Source organism: Trichosurus vulpecula, chromosome 7, assembly GCF_011100635.1.
Source record: "Trichosurus vulpecula isolate mTriVul1 chromosome 7, mTriVul1.pri, whole genome shotgun sequence".
NCBI lineage: Eukaryota > Metazoa > Chordata > Mammalia > Diprotodontia > Phalangeridae > Trichosurus > Trichosurus vulpecula.
This window is the reverse complement of record NC_050579.1, coordinates 263696204-263712349: the sequence shown is the minus strand read 5'-3', so window position 1 is coordinate 263712349 and position 16146 is coordinate 263696204. Positions and strand designations below refer to the sequence as shown.

At 40.7% G+C, this 16146-nt stretch overlaps 2 non-coding genes across 2 annotated transcripts; one reads left to right on the top strand and one right to left on the bottom strand.

The window, feature by feature from the left end:
• The first annotated feature begins 13420 nt into the window (after positions 1–13420).
• TRNAL-AAG lies at positions 13421–13502 on the top strand. The gene has a single exon. It is a non-coding gene; the product is annotated as a tRNA-Leu (tRNA).
• A 2127-nt stretch (positions 13503–15629) lies between these two features.
• On the bottom strand, positions 15630–15701 carry TRNAP-UGG. Its single transcript has one exon. It is a non-coding gene; the product is annotated as a tRNA-Pro (tRNA).
• Positions 15702–16146: the final 445 nt, after the last annotated feature.

Below are 16146 nucleotides of genomic sequence, written 5' to 3'. Positions count from 1 at the left end.
GAGCCACAAGACTAAAAACTGAAAGTTCAGAACTATATGAACACAATTACAAAACACTTTTCACCCAAATAAAGTCACATCCAAATAACTGGAAAAATATCAGTTGCTCATGGTTAGGCTGAGCTAATATACCAAAAATGACAGTTCTACTTAAATTAATTTACTTATTCAGTGCCATACCAATCAAACTACCAAAAATTGTTTTATAGAGCTAGAAAAAATAATAACAAAACTCATCTGGAAGAACAAAAGGTCTAGAATATCAAGGGAATTAATGAAAAGAAACGCAAGGGAAGGTGGCCTCACTGTACTAAAGCAGCAATCATCAAAACTGCTTGGTTCTGGATAAGAAATAGTGGTAGATAAGTAGAATAGGTTAAGTACACAAGACAGAGCAATCAATGACTATAATAATCTACTATTTGATAAACACAAAGATTCCAGTTTCTGGGATAAGAACTCATTATCTGACAAAAACTGCTGGGAAAACTGGAAAATAGTATGGCAGAAACTAGGTATAGACCAACACCTTACACCCTATACCAAGAAAAGGTCAAAATGGGTACACGATTTAGACATAAAGGGTGGAACTATAAACAAATTAAGAGAGCAAGGAATAGTTTACCTGTCAGATCTATGGAGAAGGGAAGAATTTATGATCAAATAAGAGATAGAGAACATTATGAAATGCAAAATAGATAATTTTTATTACATTAAATTAAAAGGTTTTTACAAAAACAAAGCCAATACAACCAAGATTAGAAGGGAAGCAGAAAGCTGGGAAACAATTTTTACAACCAGTGTCTCTAATAAAGGACTCATTTCTAAAATATATACAGAACTGAGTCAAATCTACAAGAATACAAGTCATTCCCCAATTGATAAATGGCCAAAGGATATGAACAGGCAGTCTCCAGATGAAGAAATTAAAGCTATCTATAGTCATATGAAAAAATGTTCTAAATCACTATTGATTAGAGAAATGTAAATTTAAATAACTCTGAGGTACCATATCACACCTATCAGATTGGCTAACATGACAAAACAGTAAAATGATAAATGTTAGAGAACATGGGGGAAAATAACATTAATTCATTGTTGGTGGAGTTGTGAACTGATCCAACCATTCTTGAGCTCAATTTGGAACTATGCCCAAAGGACTATAAAACTGTGCATACCCTTTGATCTAGCAATACCACTACTAGGTTTGTATCCCAAAGAGATCATAAAAAAAGGAAAAGGACCCACATACACAAAAATATTTTCAGCAGCACTTTTTGTGGTGGCAAAGAATTTAGGGGATGCCCATCAATTGCGGAAGGGCTGAACAAGTTGTGGTATATGAATGTAATAGAATATTATTGTGCTACAAGAAACGATGAGCAGGCAGACTTCAGTAAAATATGGAAAGACTTGGATGAACTGATGCTGAGTGAAGTGAGCAGAGCCAGGAGAACACTCACTGTACACAATAACGGCAACACTGTGCAAGGACTGACTTTGGTAGACTTAGCTCTCCTGATCTAAGACAATTCCAGACGACTCATGATGGAAAATTCTATCCACATGCAGAGAAAGACCTATGGAGTCTGGGTGGAGGCAAGATGGCCGAGTAAAAGCAGGTACTTGCTTGAGCTCTCCCACCCAAACCCCTCCAAACACCTGTAAAAATGACTCTAAATAAATTTTAGAGCAGTAGAACTCACGAAATGAGAGAGGGAAACAAATTTCCAGCCCAAGACAACCTGGAAGGTCTGTTGCACCAGTCTGAGAGGAGAGCACAGTCCAGCGCAGGCCGTGCCCGCACAGACAGAGCTGGAGCAGGTCTCAGGGGACTGAATCACTGGCAGCTGCAGTGGTTTCCAGATTTCTCAACCACAAAACACCAAAGACAACTTAGAAGGTTAGTAGGAAAAGTCTGTCTCACCGGTGTGAGAGAGGAGCGTGGTCTGGCCCCAGCTCCAGAATGGTGGTGGTGGCAGCAGCAGCGGTAATGGCTGTTTCCAGAGCTCTAGGCTCACACGTGGTGTGGGGATCAAGCAGCTGATCAGAGGGGGATTGCAGGGATCTCTTTCCTGGCTCTGAGGCAGGATTCTCTTGCTTTGCCCATGCTTTTATCTGGGTCGAAGTCTTGCGTGGTAGTCCTGGGGTGAGGAGGAGCACTGGCGTGGCAGAGCTTGGGGCAGCAGTGGAGAAGGGATCCTCCTCACAGTTCCAAGGCAGAAAAGAGTGCTTGAAGTCACTCACACACTAGAGTACAGGCTAAGAGAGGAGTAAACACCTCTCCTTTGACCATACCACCTTGGAAGAGCTGAAAATCTACAGGTCCCTAGAAGTAATTCTGAAAACAGCTGCACAAAACCCTGAATCTTGGCACAGTACACCCCACCACCCCCAATGGAAGCTAAGTCCTATCTTGACAAAGAGCTCAAGAGTTAAGTAATTGGCTGGGAAAATGAGCAAACAGTGGAGGGAAAAATCAAACTATAGAATCTTACTTTGGTGACAAGGAAGATCAAAACATACAACCAGAAGAACACAACAGATTCAAAGCTCCTACATCCAAAGCCTCCAAGAAAAATACAGATTGATCACAGGCCACAGAAGGGCTCAGAAAGGATTTTGAAAATCGAGTAAGAAAAGTAGAGGAAAAATTCGGAAGAGAAATGAGAGTGATGCAAGAAAACCATGAAAAACAAGTCAAAGACTTCCAATCTATTATCTATCACCACTACTAACATATTCCTAGAAAAGCTAGCTATGGGACAAGAAAAAAGAAATTCAAGGAATAAACATAAGTAAAGAAAACAAAACTTTCACTTTTTGCAAATGATTTGATAGTGTAGTTAGAGCACCCTAATCAACCAAAAATTAATTGAAATAATTAAAAACTTCAGCAGAGTTGCATCAGTATTACTATATATAACTGCCCAAACTCAGCAAGAAGAGCTAGAAAGAGAAATTCCACTGAAAATTAAAACAAAAGCTATAAAATACTCTGGAGTGTAACTTCCAAGACTTACCCGAAGAATATGTGAATCTAACTATAAAGTGCTCTTTGTGGAAATAAAGATAGATCTAAATAATTGGAGAAGCATTGATTGCTCATAGGTAGCTTGAACCAATATGATAAAATTAATACTATTTAAATTAACTTATTCACTGCCAAAGCAATCAAACTTCCAAAATAATATTTTATAAAACCAGAAAAAAATAGCAAAATTCATATGGAAGAGAAGATCAAGAATCTAAAGGGTAACAATGAAAAAAAAGTGGAAAGGGGAGATCCCAGATTTCAAACTGTACAGCAAAGCAATATCCATTAAAATGATTTGGTATTAATGTTGGGGGGTGGGTGTGAAAAGAGAGAGACCAGTCAGTGGAATAGAGAAGGTACACAACGTACAGAAGCAAACAACATCATAGTGTTTGATAACCCAAAGACCTCAGTTACTGGCGTCTCAGTATTGATTTTTTTTTTAAAAACTGATGGGGTGCTTGTGCTTGACCCTAATTCTAACATCACATTTCCTCTTAGCCTCTGCCTCGGTGCCTGTGTCTGAACTCCAGTTCTAAAATCACATCTCTCCCTAGCTTCAAAGCATTGGCCCTAGCACTCTCTAGCTAAAAGGCAGCGTGCCCCAACTAACTTATCTCTGCTTCTTCCTCAGCAAGCAGCTATGCCCAATTATGGATTGATTCCGGATGATACACTGAGTCTAACACACATCCTAGACATAGTCAAATGTATACTCCCTTTCATTAATCTTGACTAACAAGACACATGATGGAATCCACCTGGATATTCCCAGTCAGCCCTGAACTCCTGCTGACTTGGTGACAATTCACAGCAAAAACCACACCCATATGTAGCCCCACCTTTGGCTATTTCCCAGTGAACTCTGGGTAAGATACCTGTGCAGTAGATACGAAAAGTGCATGTTCCTTTAAGAACTGACCACTCCTTAATCACTCCCTAGTTCCACCCCAAAACACCTAATCGACAGGCTTCACCCCTAAATCATGTAGTTAAACTTTCCCTGTAGCCCTGGATGGTTGCAGGTTCCCTAAGAACTCTTGCCCGCTTTATTTACATAAAGCGTAATAAATCTTTGCCTCCTTGACTTAAAAAAATGCTTGGGTCCATGAATTCATTCCAGGAGACCTGGGAACTTTGGTTTGGGATTCCTACATCCCTGGGGTTCATTTCTCCCTCAACAAAACTACTGCAAAAACTGATTTGGCAGACTGATAGAAATTGGGTTGAGATCAACTTTCATACCCTATACCAAGATAATTTCTAAGGGATACATGTTTTAGATGTAAAAAATCTGGGGCAGCAAGATGGTGCACTGGCCCTGGAATTAGGAGGACTTCATTCAGTTCTGGCTTCTGACACTTAGTAGCTCTGTGACTCTAAGCTAGTCACTTAACTATGGTTGCCTCAAAATTAAAAAAAAAAAATCAAATCGTAAACAAACGAAATGAATAAGGAAGAGATTACCCTTTTTATCTATGGATGGGGAAAAGTTCATGACTAAACAAATGATTTTAAAAATCACATAAAATAAAATGGAATGAAGCAGGACTATTAGTCCCTACAACCATTCAATGGCATAATCCTGTATGGCCAGTACGAAAGTCAGATGGAACGTGGAGAACGACAGTGGATTATAGACAGTTGAATAAAACGACTCCTCCCTTGTATGCTGCTGGTCCAGATACTGTTACCTTAACAGAAAGGATCCAGAAATACGGTACACAGTTGTTGATTCAGCCAGTGCTTTCTTTATGATCCCAATAGACTCCAAATAATGGGACCAGTTTGCTTTCATGTGGCAGGGCCGACAATATACTTTTGCACACTTGTCACAAGGATATCTGCATAGCCTGTTTGTCACAGGATTGTGGCTGAACATTTGGATGAATTAAGTTACCTGGTGTACAGGTTACCCACTACATAGATGATATTTTGATACAGGGAGAAAATGTAAAAGAAGCGGAGAAGAGTTTAATACTTCTAATTGAGCATATGAAAAGCAAAGGATGGGAAATTAACCCTGCAAAGATTCAAGGACCAGCTAAAACTGTAAAATTTCAGAGTATACAGTGGAATAAAGGACTGAGAGAAATTCTCCCACAAGCTCGACAGAAGATTCAAGATTTTCCTATCCCCACCAATAAGAAAGAGGCCCAAAAGTTCATAGGACTATTTGGATATTGGAGGCACCACATTCCACATCTTGGACAGATTTTGAAACCCTTATATAAAGTTACCAGGAAAAAAGATGAATTTGATTGGAGATTTAAACAGAGTAAAGCTTTTGAAGAAGCTAAAGCTGCCATACATTTGGCTCTGGATTTACGGCCTATGTAAAGTGGACTGGTGGAATTACAAGTGACTGTACAAGATGACTATGTGAATTGGAGTTTGTGGCAGAAACAACAAAGCCAAAAGGTACCCTTAGGATTTTGGTCTAGGAAACTACCTTCATCTGGACTACAATATACACCTTTTGAAAAGCAGTTGTTAGTTGCATATTGGGCTTTGGTAGAGACTGAACAACTGACTCTGGCTCATGAAGTGATATTGATGGAAATGACAAACCCTCTGAATCAAGACAACAGTTGGTACAATCCTTGATAAAATGGAATAGCAGATATGATGAACTAACTCAAGAACAGAAGAAACATGCATGGTTTACTGTGGAGAGCCAGCTATATCCTGTTTAAGCCTATGCAAGGCAAGGCCATCTGAGTGTAAGAGGGCATGGCAAGGACCTGCCCTTGCAGCTGCTAGCTGCATGGGAAAGAACAGAAATGTTTCAATGTGGTTAGCATGGAGGGAATCAGTGTTTCATATCCAGGAAAGAGGAGATAAAAAATTTTTCTATGTTGATCCACTACAGCATTGTAGTTTTCTGAGAAGTCAGAATGACTCAGCAATTAACCTGTATAAAAGGCTTTCAGCATCTCCTTTAAAGTCAGTCTGTATGACTCACCTAGCCCCACATGTGTGAGTGTCTATTACTTCATCCCACACTGCGCACCACTGCTGTTAGTTTACTGATGGGACAGCAAAATATTTGGGCCATAAAAGACATTGGAAAGCACTAGCCTATAAACCATGTGTGTTGGTAAGCAAAATGGGCTCTTAGCACTTAGTTCAACCAAGTGCCCTTGAAGAGTTTGGCTTTTGTTTCCTTTGAGTAATTCAGTGTATTTCATTGGGTCTTACTAGGTGCTAAGCCCCAGGTCCAAACCCCTATTAGGTGCTAAGCTGATGTGGGCATGAAGCTCCCAGGGTCCTAAGGGGAGGGGCTAAAACCAGAGGCAATCAGGGGAGCCTAAGTTCTGGTCATTCAGATGACATTTGATGACATCCGAAATGCTTTAAGAAGAGAAGACAGAGCCATCTGCACAGGGCTTTCACTTTTGGTGGCTCGCAGAGACTCTGGGCAGCTGTAGCTAAGGGCCCTCCAGCTTGTAAACCCGGATGCTGGGACTTTGTTAAACTCTGGTAACTATGTATTGGGATTTGAATCAGACAAGGTCTGCCTGTCAATGTTTGCACTTTGTAATTTGTTTGTATTTGTTCCAAAGTTCAGGGTGCTGGCTTTTTCCCCTGAACTAAGTGAATGGCATTTGTATGCTGAATTAAAGTAAGCTTGTCAACCCCTTAATGTTGCTTTCCTTAGTTAAGCGGATCAAAAGAACCTGTGCTTTTGCAGCATGCCAGTAGTGTTCTCGTTGGGCTTGTGTTGGTCTTTCACCCACACAGCAGCTGCTAGTCAGATTGTTGGAACACCATGTACTAATAGAACTTTGGAAAGTAGTCAATATTTTGAATTTATGGCAGTACATCAAGCTATTAAAACAGAGAAAGGAAGACAGTGTCATATATTCACTGATTTTTGGGCAATAGCTAATGGGTTAGCTACATGGATACCAATGTGGAAAAATCAAAATTGGAAAACTCATGGTAAACAAGTTTGGAGCAAAGAACTATGGGAAGATATATGGGACATGTCTTTGGTTACTAATTTGTCAGTTTTTCACGAAAACGCTCACATGCCCCTCACTGTGCCAGAACATGAGTACAACGCACATGCTGATCCACTCGCAAAGGTTGCTATTGAACATATTATCCCTACTCCAACACCAACTGATGATCCAGTACCAGCAAAATGGGTCCACCAAAAGGCTGGCCATTTCGGAGTCCAGACCACACACCGGTGGGCACAAGATCAAGTTATTAGTATCTCTTGTTCATTGTTGAAGCAAGTAGCAGAGGAATGTCATATGTGTCAGTTGGAAAAGGAATGAACTGTTCCTCGGGTAGTAACTGGAGAAATAGCAAGGGGAAAAGTTCCAGCCCAGATCTGGCAGACAGATTATATTGGACCACTACCCCAAGATAAAGGATGTAAATTCGTATGAACTTGTGCTGACACCTATCCAGGTGTACTAGTGGCTTGTCCTTATAAGAATGCAACCCAGAAAAACACCTGTAAAACTCTAGATATTATAAGTTTCTATTATGGAACCCCAATGCAGATTCAAAGTGACAATGGGTCACATTTCATAGGTAATGAGATGAAGAGATATTGTGTATTGAATGATATAGAGTGGATATATCATTGAAAGAATGAATGGATTGTCGAAAGAACAGTTAAGAAAGGTAAGGTCTAATAATTCGTATCAACATTGGAAGAATAATTTGTTCACTGCTTTATGTAATTTGAATAATAGGCTATTAGGAGGAAGTACACCTCCGGCCAGAATGATGACCCCGAATCTGCAAATTAGAAAACAGCAAACACATAAGATCCAACATATTGAGTATTGGACTGTGAGAGAAGATGTCCCACCACCGTATCTAGGAATACCTGGTTAGGCAGGATATGATTTACATTGTTTAGAGAACTTCGGGTTGGATAGAAAAGAGATAAGAAAACTCTCTACTGGGATATGTATGAGAATCCCTAAGAATCATTTTGGATGGATATTACCTAAACTAGGATTAGCAGCTCAGGGAATACATGTATTGGCTGGAGTGATAGATTCTGGTTATCAAGGAGAAATTATTGTGACACTCCAGAATTTAGGTGAAGAACCTATATAGTTGTGTAAAAATGATAGAATAGTTCAATTGATTATTATTCCTTGTGAAACAATACCTCTTGTGAATACTGATCCTCCTTTCAAAATAACCATCAGAGGAAAGGAAGGAATTGGTTCTGACAGAATAAAATATGGATAAAACGGAAGATAGACAACATTCCAAAGGCTGCAGAAATTATAGCACATGGGAAAGACAACACTGTAACGTGGTTTACCCAGGAGAAAATGATTATGAAATTGCACCCTTGATTCATGTATTCTATCGTGAATGAGGCTATGATAGTCTCTTTGTTTCTTTTTGGCTTTTGTCTATTAAATTTGTTTGTGACATTTGTTTCCTGCAGACGCCTGATTGCTTAAGCCAGCTGTCACCTTCCGATGTGTTTGGACGTCACCCCTGGACCTGTCCACAACTGTGATGTGTCATCCCTGAACCTGGTGCCAGCTTGCTAAAGAACTGACCTCTTAAATAGGCCTCTTAATCTCTTGGGGCAAGAACAGCTCCACATCCAAATTCAGCAGGAAGAAGCTTTGGAAGGAGGACAAGACTCTCGCCTCTTACGGCAGGATTTTGAGCCCCATCGCTTCAGAGGGGGAATGATGACGTTGTTTTATATACTTATCTTGTGTTATCCCTGTTATATTGCTGTGTAAAGTTCTGTTGACACCAGTTATCCCACAAATTCCCATTGCCTTATGTGATAGATAAGAAAGATCTTGGGGCCAAATGTGATAGCGATTTAGATTTGAAGATCTTTCCCACCCATTAATAGGTCATGTGACCTGCTTATGTCACAGGACACCTGTTACATGTGGTGGGAGGAGCTTCCTGACAGGAAAAGGAAGTTATGTCACAGGTAATGCTGAGAGAGAGAGAGAGAGAGAGAGAGAGAGAGAGAGAGAGAGCAGTTATGGCTGCTAATGGCTGACGTCGTGATAGTCATAACTGAACAGGCTGACTTAACTCTACTGTGAGTTTGTCTTTGGGAAGACCCCAGCAGAGTCAGGGTCAGAGAGGTTTTCAGATGGCAAGGCTCCATGTTGCGATATTATGTACGGAATGCTTTACTGCTCTGATAGATCGCATAAATGGGATGTGGGATATGGGTGAGACATGGTTCTCTGGCGTCTGAATAAATGGTTTACTTCTTCTACCTTCTGTGTGGAGAGTCTCATGTACTTTGCGATACAGAACCACACAGGCATTTTGACAATCATCATCTACATTATTATTATTGTTTTACTGATACATAAGGGCAGACCACCAACTGGGGAATGGCTGGATAAGTTATGATGTATGACTATGATGGCTACAAGAAATGACAAAGGGGGAAGTTTTGTAGAAACCCGGGAAGGTGAAGTGAACAGAAGAACCAAGACAACAATTTATACAATAACAATTATGCAAAGACCAAAAACTGAATGACTTAGGAACTCTGATCTGCACAAAGAATGACCGTGTTTGCAGAAGACTCGTGATGAAACATGCCCTCTACCTCCTGACAGAGAGGTGAAAGATGAAGAGGCCAGAGTGAGAAGGATTTTTTTTTAATATGGGCAATATGGGAATTTGTTTTGCTTGACTGCACATCTTTGTAACAGGGGTTTTGTTTTTCTTTCTTTCTCAAGGATGGGAAGGAGAGAAGGAAGAATTTTTGATGACTAGTTCTTTAAAAAATTAAAAATAAGGGTAGACATTTCTGAAGGACATAACTAATAATTTTTTCTCTAAGGTAGGTAGTGTAGGTATCACTGTCCCCATTTTACTGAGTGTGTGGGATGAAAGACCCTCACCAATTAAAAATTAATAAGGAGCCATCTCAGGATGGGAACAGAAATAAATTTTATTCAATTCTTGAGAATTGGGCATCCCCTGCTAGAACAAATCCAGCAAGGTAGGCACTTTACAAGGGGCAAAGCACCCATAATTATACCTAACACAAGAGAATTCCCACCCACCTCTGACCCTTCTCACCATTGGCTGGAAGTTGGCTTACAATCTGAGCATGAAAGCTAGACAAAGAGCTGGGAAATTGAGGCACAGAAACTCCCATTCCCATTCCCTTAGTTAATGATTATGACTGAGGTGACATCTATAAATCTAAAGAAGGAGAATAGGATAAGGGGAGGGGGAGACCCTCTCCATTCTTTACAGTAGAGAAAAACAGGTCATTATGACCCTGTTCTTACTGAGCAAATCTTTAAACCAGAACCAGAAGAAAGAACAAAAAGTTTCAGGGTAAACTTTCCCAGAGGCTGAGCCATCGGACTCTCATGGCCTCAGAATTTTTTTTTTCACTTCCCTATTTCTTGATTTTTAAACATTTCTTAGTATAGATATAGATATATATTTATCCATATCTTCCCTGTGAAGTCTTCACATTTTATTTACCTCACACGCTAAGGCTCATAGAGGTAAAAATGACTTGCCCAAGAACACATAGGCAGTTGACTCAAATACAGACCTTCTGATTTCTGATCTAATGCTCACTCAATGGTTTAGGAAAACAGCATGATAAGTGCACAGATGATGGACTTGGAATAAAAAACAAAGCACTGAATCAAAAAAAATTATATGATTTTTGAAAGAAGAAAACCAGATGAACAATATCAACAAAAACAAAAAGGAAAATTCACAGCCAGTGAAGAAAATTTCTTAAATTATTAGGAACTGTTTCACCCAATTACATTCCAATAAAACTGATAATTGAAATGAAATCTATAAATATTTACAAAAATATAAAATGCTCAGATTGACAGGAAAAAATAGAAGACTAAACCCAATCTCAGGAAAAGAAACTGGAGAAGCTATAAATGAATCCCCAAAGGGGGAAAAAAATAACAACCCAGGACCAGATGGATTTACAAGCAAATTCTATCAAACATTTAAAGAACAATTGATTATAATATTACATAGGCTGTTTCCTACCAAAATTCTTCTAGGATTCAAATATGATCTTTATACCTAAACTAGAGGGAGTGAAAACAAAGAAAGGAAACGATAGACCAATAATCTCGAATGAATATTAGTACAAAAATTTTTAATTTTATGAAATAGCAACATATCACAAAAATTATATCCTATGACCAGGCTGGATTTATACTAGGAATTTATACTAGGAATTCAATTAAATAAGCATATGTTAAGCACCTACTATATGCCAGGCACTATGCTGGGGATACAAATAAAAAATTTCAAAAGCAGTCCTTGCCCTCAAGGAGCTTAGAATGTAATGGGAGAAGACAACACACAAACTGAAACCTGAATGGGAAAAAGCAACCTGGGGTGCTAGGTGTGGAGGCATAATGTCCCCTGGAGTCCAAAGCAAACAGAGTTGTTGATGAAAAGGGGAGAGTTAGCTAGAAAGTTGGGATAAAGAAAACCTTCCTCCGAATTTAGTGCTCTATCCTCCAGCCCTCCATTCAGAGGAGAGAGAAGGCCAAGAAAATTAAGAAGGTGTTGAGTACCCAAATCAATAAGCTTAACGATGAGATTTCAGACGGTTGGCTTATCCTGGGAGGGCTATGAAGTTCCTTGAAGAACAAACCAAGCACAGCTCCTAATAGAAAGTAGAAAGGACATATTAGGAAAACTACAAACATAAATGACCGCTAATAAATTAGCATTAATGTAATGAGAAAAATAAAAATCACATAATTGTCTCAGTACACGCAGAAAAAGCTTTTCAACGTGTATTTCTGTTTTTTAAAAACCCTTAGAAAGTATAAAGATAAATGACTCTTTCCTTAATATAATAAATGGGATCTTTCTAAAATCAACATTATCTGTAATACTGACAAACTGTAAGGGTGATAAACCAGAGGCCTTTCCAATAAGACCAGGGTAAAGCAAAGATGTCGGTTATGACTATAACTATTCAATATAGTGCTAAAAAAGAAACTGAGGGGAAAAACAGAGGCAAAGAGGAAATAAAATTATCACTTTTTGCTGATGATATGATGATGTACATTAGTCAACTAATTATTAAATGGAAATAATGAATAACTTAAACAAAGTTGCCAAATATAAGATAAATTCATTTAAAAACCAGCCATTTCTGTATAATGCCAACAAAATCCAACTGGTAGATTTAGGAAAAAACTCCATTTAAAATAACTGCAATAAGTATTGAATACTTGGGAGTGTATCTGCCAAGAAACACATGGGAACCACACGAATCGAGCTATAAAAGACTCTTTGCCCAAAAAAGCCAGATCTAAATAATTGGACAAATATTAATCAGTCATGAGCAGGCCAAGTCAAGATAATAAAATATTACTTAATTTACTTATTCAGTGCCATACCAAACTACCACAGGATTAGTAGAACTGGGAAAAGAAAACAATATGAATTCATTTGCTAGTCCACCAGATTTCCCAGCTTCCATCTGTACATTTCTCTCATTTCCATAAGACAGCCAAAACTCAGCGGCACTTCCTTCAGGAAGGAGGCAGAGAAAAGTAAGAAACACCATGTTTAACCCGGCAAGACTTTTTTTAAAAAATAAATCGGTGCAAAACAAAGCAGGTAGAGAACCAGGAGAACATTGTATGATCACAACAACGTGAAGAAAAACAACACCGATAGGCCTCAGACCTCAGGTTAAAGCACCGACCAATAGTGACGGCACCATCACGACCACGAGTACGGCGTGGCTCTCTCTTCTAGGCAGAAAAGTTGGGGTGCAAAAAGAGACGAACGTTCTTAGACTACACCCAATGTGTTGATTTGTTTTGCTTGACTGGAGGAGGATTCCATGAGAAGTTGGAGACTTAGTGGGAAGTGCCAGGGAAGAAGAAGGGAGGGAGGAAAAGAAAGACGAAGAATCAATTTTAAAAATTGTAAAGAAAAATACAGCGTTTTATCCCAAAGGACTTGGGGGGGGGACGGAGGGGGGAGGGGGACGGGAGGGGGGGGACGGGGGGAACGGAGGGGGGACGGAGGGGGGGACGGGAGGGGGACGGCAAGGATTTCAGGTGATAAAGTTTCAAGGCAGGGGTTAAAAACATGGGGGGTGGGAGGCGGTAGGGTAAGGGGCTGGACTAAATAACGTCTAGAAGAATCCAACTCCTCGGCCTAAGTGCATACATGCAAACATGCGTCTCCACCTTATAAAATGGCCCGTCTGGGTCCGTCTGGGACCCCACTTCCATCCGCCAGTTAGCGGTTCACCTAATTTCTCTCTCCCTCGCTTTGTAATAAATGAACACCTCACCGCACCACTCCCGTCACTACTAGCAGCAGCACTCATTATCGCCTTGAAGACCCATACGCCTGCAGAGCCGTTACAGATTTGGTAGCGTGGCCGAGCGGTCTAAGGCGCTGGATTAAGGCTCCAGTCTCTTCGGGGGCGTGGGTTCGAATCCCACCGCTGCCAATGGGTGAACCTTTTTTTCCAGCAACGTTTTGGATAATAACGTCATCTCTTGGTTATAATACTCAGCAGAGTTGGCGTCCAGTGCCGCCCGTTACCTTAGTAACAGTTTGGTTAAGGCTAGCGAAGGAACCAACACCTGTTCCTGAAGTGTTTTCCGGCCTCGCGGATAGCCCCGCCCGCCCGCCTCGGGTGCTTCCTGGCCCCAGCGTTTCTGTTCTTCCGGTCAGCAGTACGTGTGTCCCACAGTCCTCGTTTGAAGTGTAATTGATGACAGCGCGAACGTAGAGAAAAGCATTTCGTGGCGGCAAAAAAGGAGAGGCTCTCTCTCCTAGTGAATGGCTGAACAAGTAAATGCGTTGTAATACGTGATGGGTTACTGTGAGATTATCATCGGATGGATCAGTATCCCTATGTGATGGATCGCTGTTAAAAGTGATGGAGGGGAGTGTGAGTGTGACGTACCGATACGCAACGTAACTCATCCTCATCCCCGATCTCAGCTCCTCTTTCCCAAGTGAATGCCGACACAATTAGCTGGGTTGGACACGTGGTTACGGGTGAAATAGGGATGAGAGGAGGAAGAAAATAATCGTTGGGATAGTTATCAGTTGTAGAGGCCGGCAGAAGCGCTTTGCATACATCCTTCAGCTCAGGGCGCGGTGACTCCTCCATGGTCATCACACTATTTGTAGGTGTGGGGAGGGGACCTCGAGAGAAAAGGATGGGTAGGGAAAGGAGAAGACGCGGGGAGGCTTGTTCTTTTGCTAGACTTTAATTGCCCAAGCCTTCGTTTCGATGACTAAACTCCTATGTGTTATATTGCAAAATGGTGCAAATTCTTTTGATCCTGGCCGCTCTCGTCACGAGAAGTGGAAGTGTGTTAAGCAACCTTAATAAGCACGACACAACCTGGTATATATTCATTAAAAATGACCTGCATAACTGTAGGCACAGTTGTAAACTGCTCCAACAGAACGATTTGGAACTATATAACGGTGCATACCCTTTGACTGAGCAATGCCACCAGTAGATTCGTACCCCAAAGAGATCAAAGGAAAAGAACCTATATGGACAAAAATATTTATGGCAACACTTTTTGAGGAGGCAAAGAATTGGAAATTGAGGTGATGTTCATCGACTGAAGAATGCCTGGACAAGTTGTGGCTTACGATTGTGATGAAGTTCTGCTGTGCTATAAGAAATAACAGAAAGCGGCAGGGGCGGAGTGGAGGGATGGGGAGTTGGGGGTGAGGTCAGAAAAACCTGGCAACCTGTAGGAACCGAGGCAAAGTGGAGTCAGAATAACCGGGAAAACATTATGCACAGTAACAGCAATGTTCTAACGATCAGCAGTGAAAGACTTGGTGGCTCTGATCAATACAATGATCCAAGACATTATGCCCCAGAGAAAGAAATGAGGAACTCTAAGTGCAAATCGAAGTATAATCTTCTCGCTTTTTTTTTTGCAACTTGACTAATATGCAATATGGCATAATTTTCACGTGCATAATTGAAATCACATTGCTTGCTTTCTCAGTGGTTACGGGAGTGGTGGGAGGGAGGGAAAGAATTTGGAACTCAAAATTTTAAAAGAATGTTTTAAATAATAATAAATGTAGGGGGAACACGATATCCATTGCACACACAAGGTTGTGTATGTGGCTTAGACAACGCCCACTTCATAAACTAGCACTAGACTGATAGCACAAATGTCAATTCACAATAGTTATCAGAAAAACGTTCATGAACACTCCTGGGCAAAGCGGCGTGTACGCCATCTCATGCAGGCTTGGGGGTTCTCTACCACTTCTCTCTGAAACACAGTGCCAACAGAGAGGCAAACACGCAATTCACCAAACCGCGCCAAAGCACAGACCTAAAGCACGTGGTACTTTAACCACGTACAAATGTACCTGCGTGGCCGCCCAAGTATCCTTTGCTTTGATGCACTGGCAGTTGTTACTACGCCATTATAGTAACATATGTAACATAGTAGCATTCGTTCTTCTACTGCAGTTTTTCCTCCTTTTTCTTGTTTCGAACATCAAAGCAAGCCACACTAATTAAATTCTATGTATTTCTGTTTTAGACGGAGAAAAAAAAGGTAAAAAAAAAAAAAAAAGCCACGGGCTCGTCCGGGATTTGAACCCGGGACCTCTCGCACCCAAAGCGAGAATCATACCCCTAGACCAACGAGCCGGCCGGCAGTTGTCCCGATCAGAATCTTTATGAGTCTACTCGACCGCGTTCGTTTACCCCATTAGATTCATCTGTATTCTTTTAAATTAACCCCAAATTAACCAACATCTGAGCCAAAGCTACGAGACCTCAGTTACAAAGTATTTAATTCTAGGATTCATCTACATTGGCCCACACTGTAATAACCTCAGAGTATGATCGCCTCAAATCAACCCTCAGTTACTCTGATTCCTTCTCAATTTCCTTCTAATCAGCGATCAAGCCATTCATGTGTGCAGGCACTGTGTGCTAAGCTCCGGGGATAGAAGTTTTTAAAAAGCAGACAGGCTTCAGGCTTCATGGCTTTTCTTCACCTCCCCTCCCTACTTCCAAATTTAATTAATCGGCGTAATACCTAACCCATTTGAAGAACTCTGCGATCATTCTGGATGTCCCAAATTGGCTA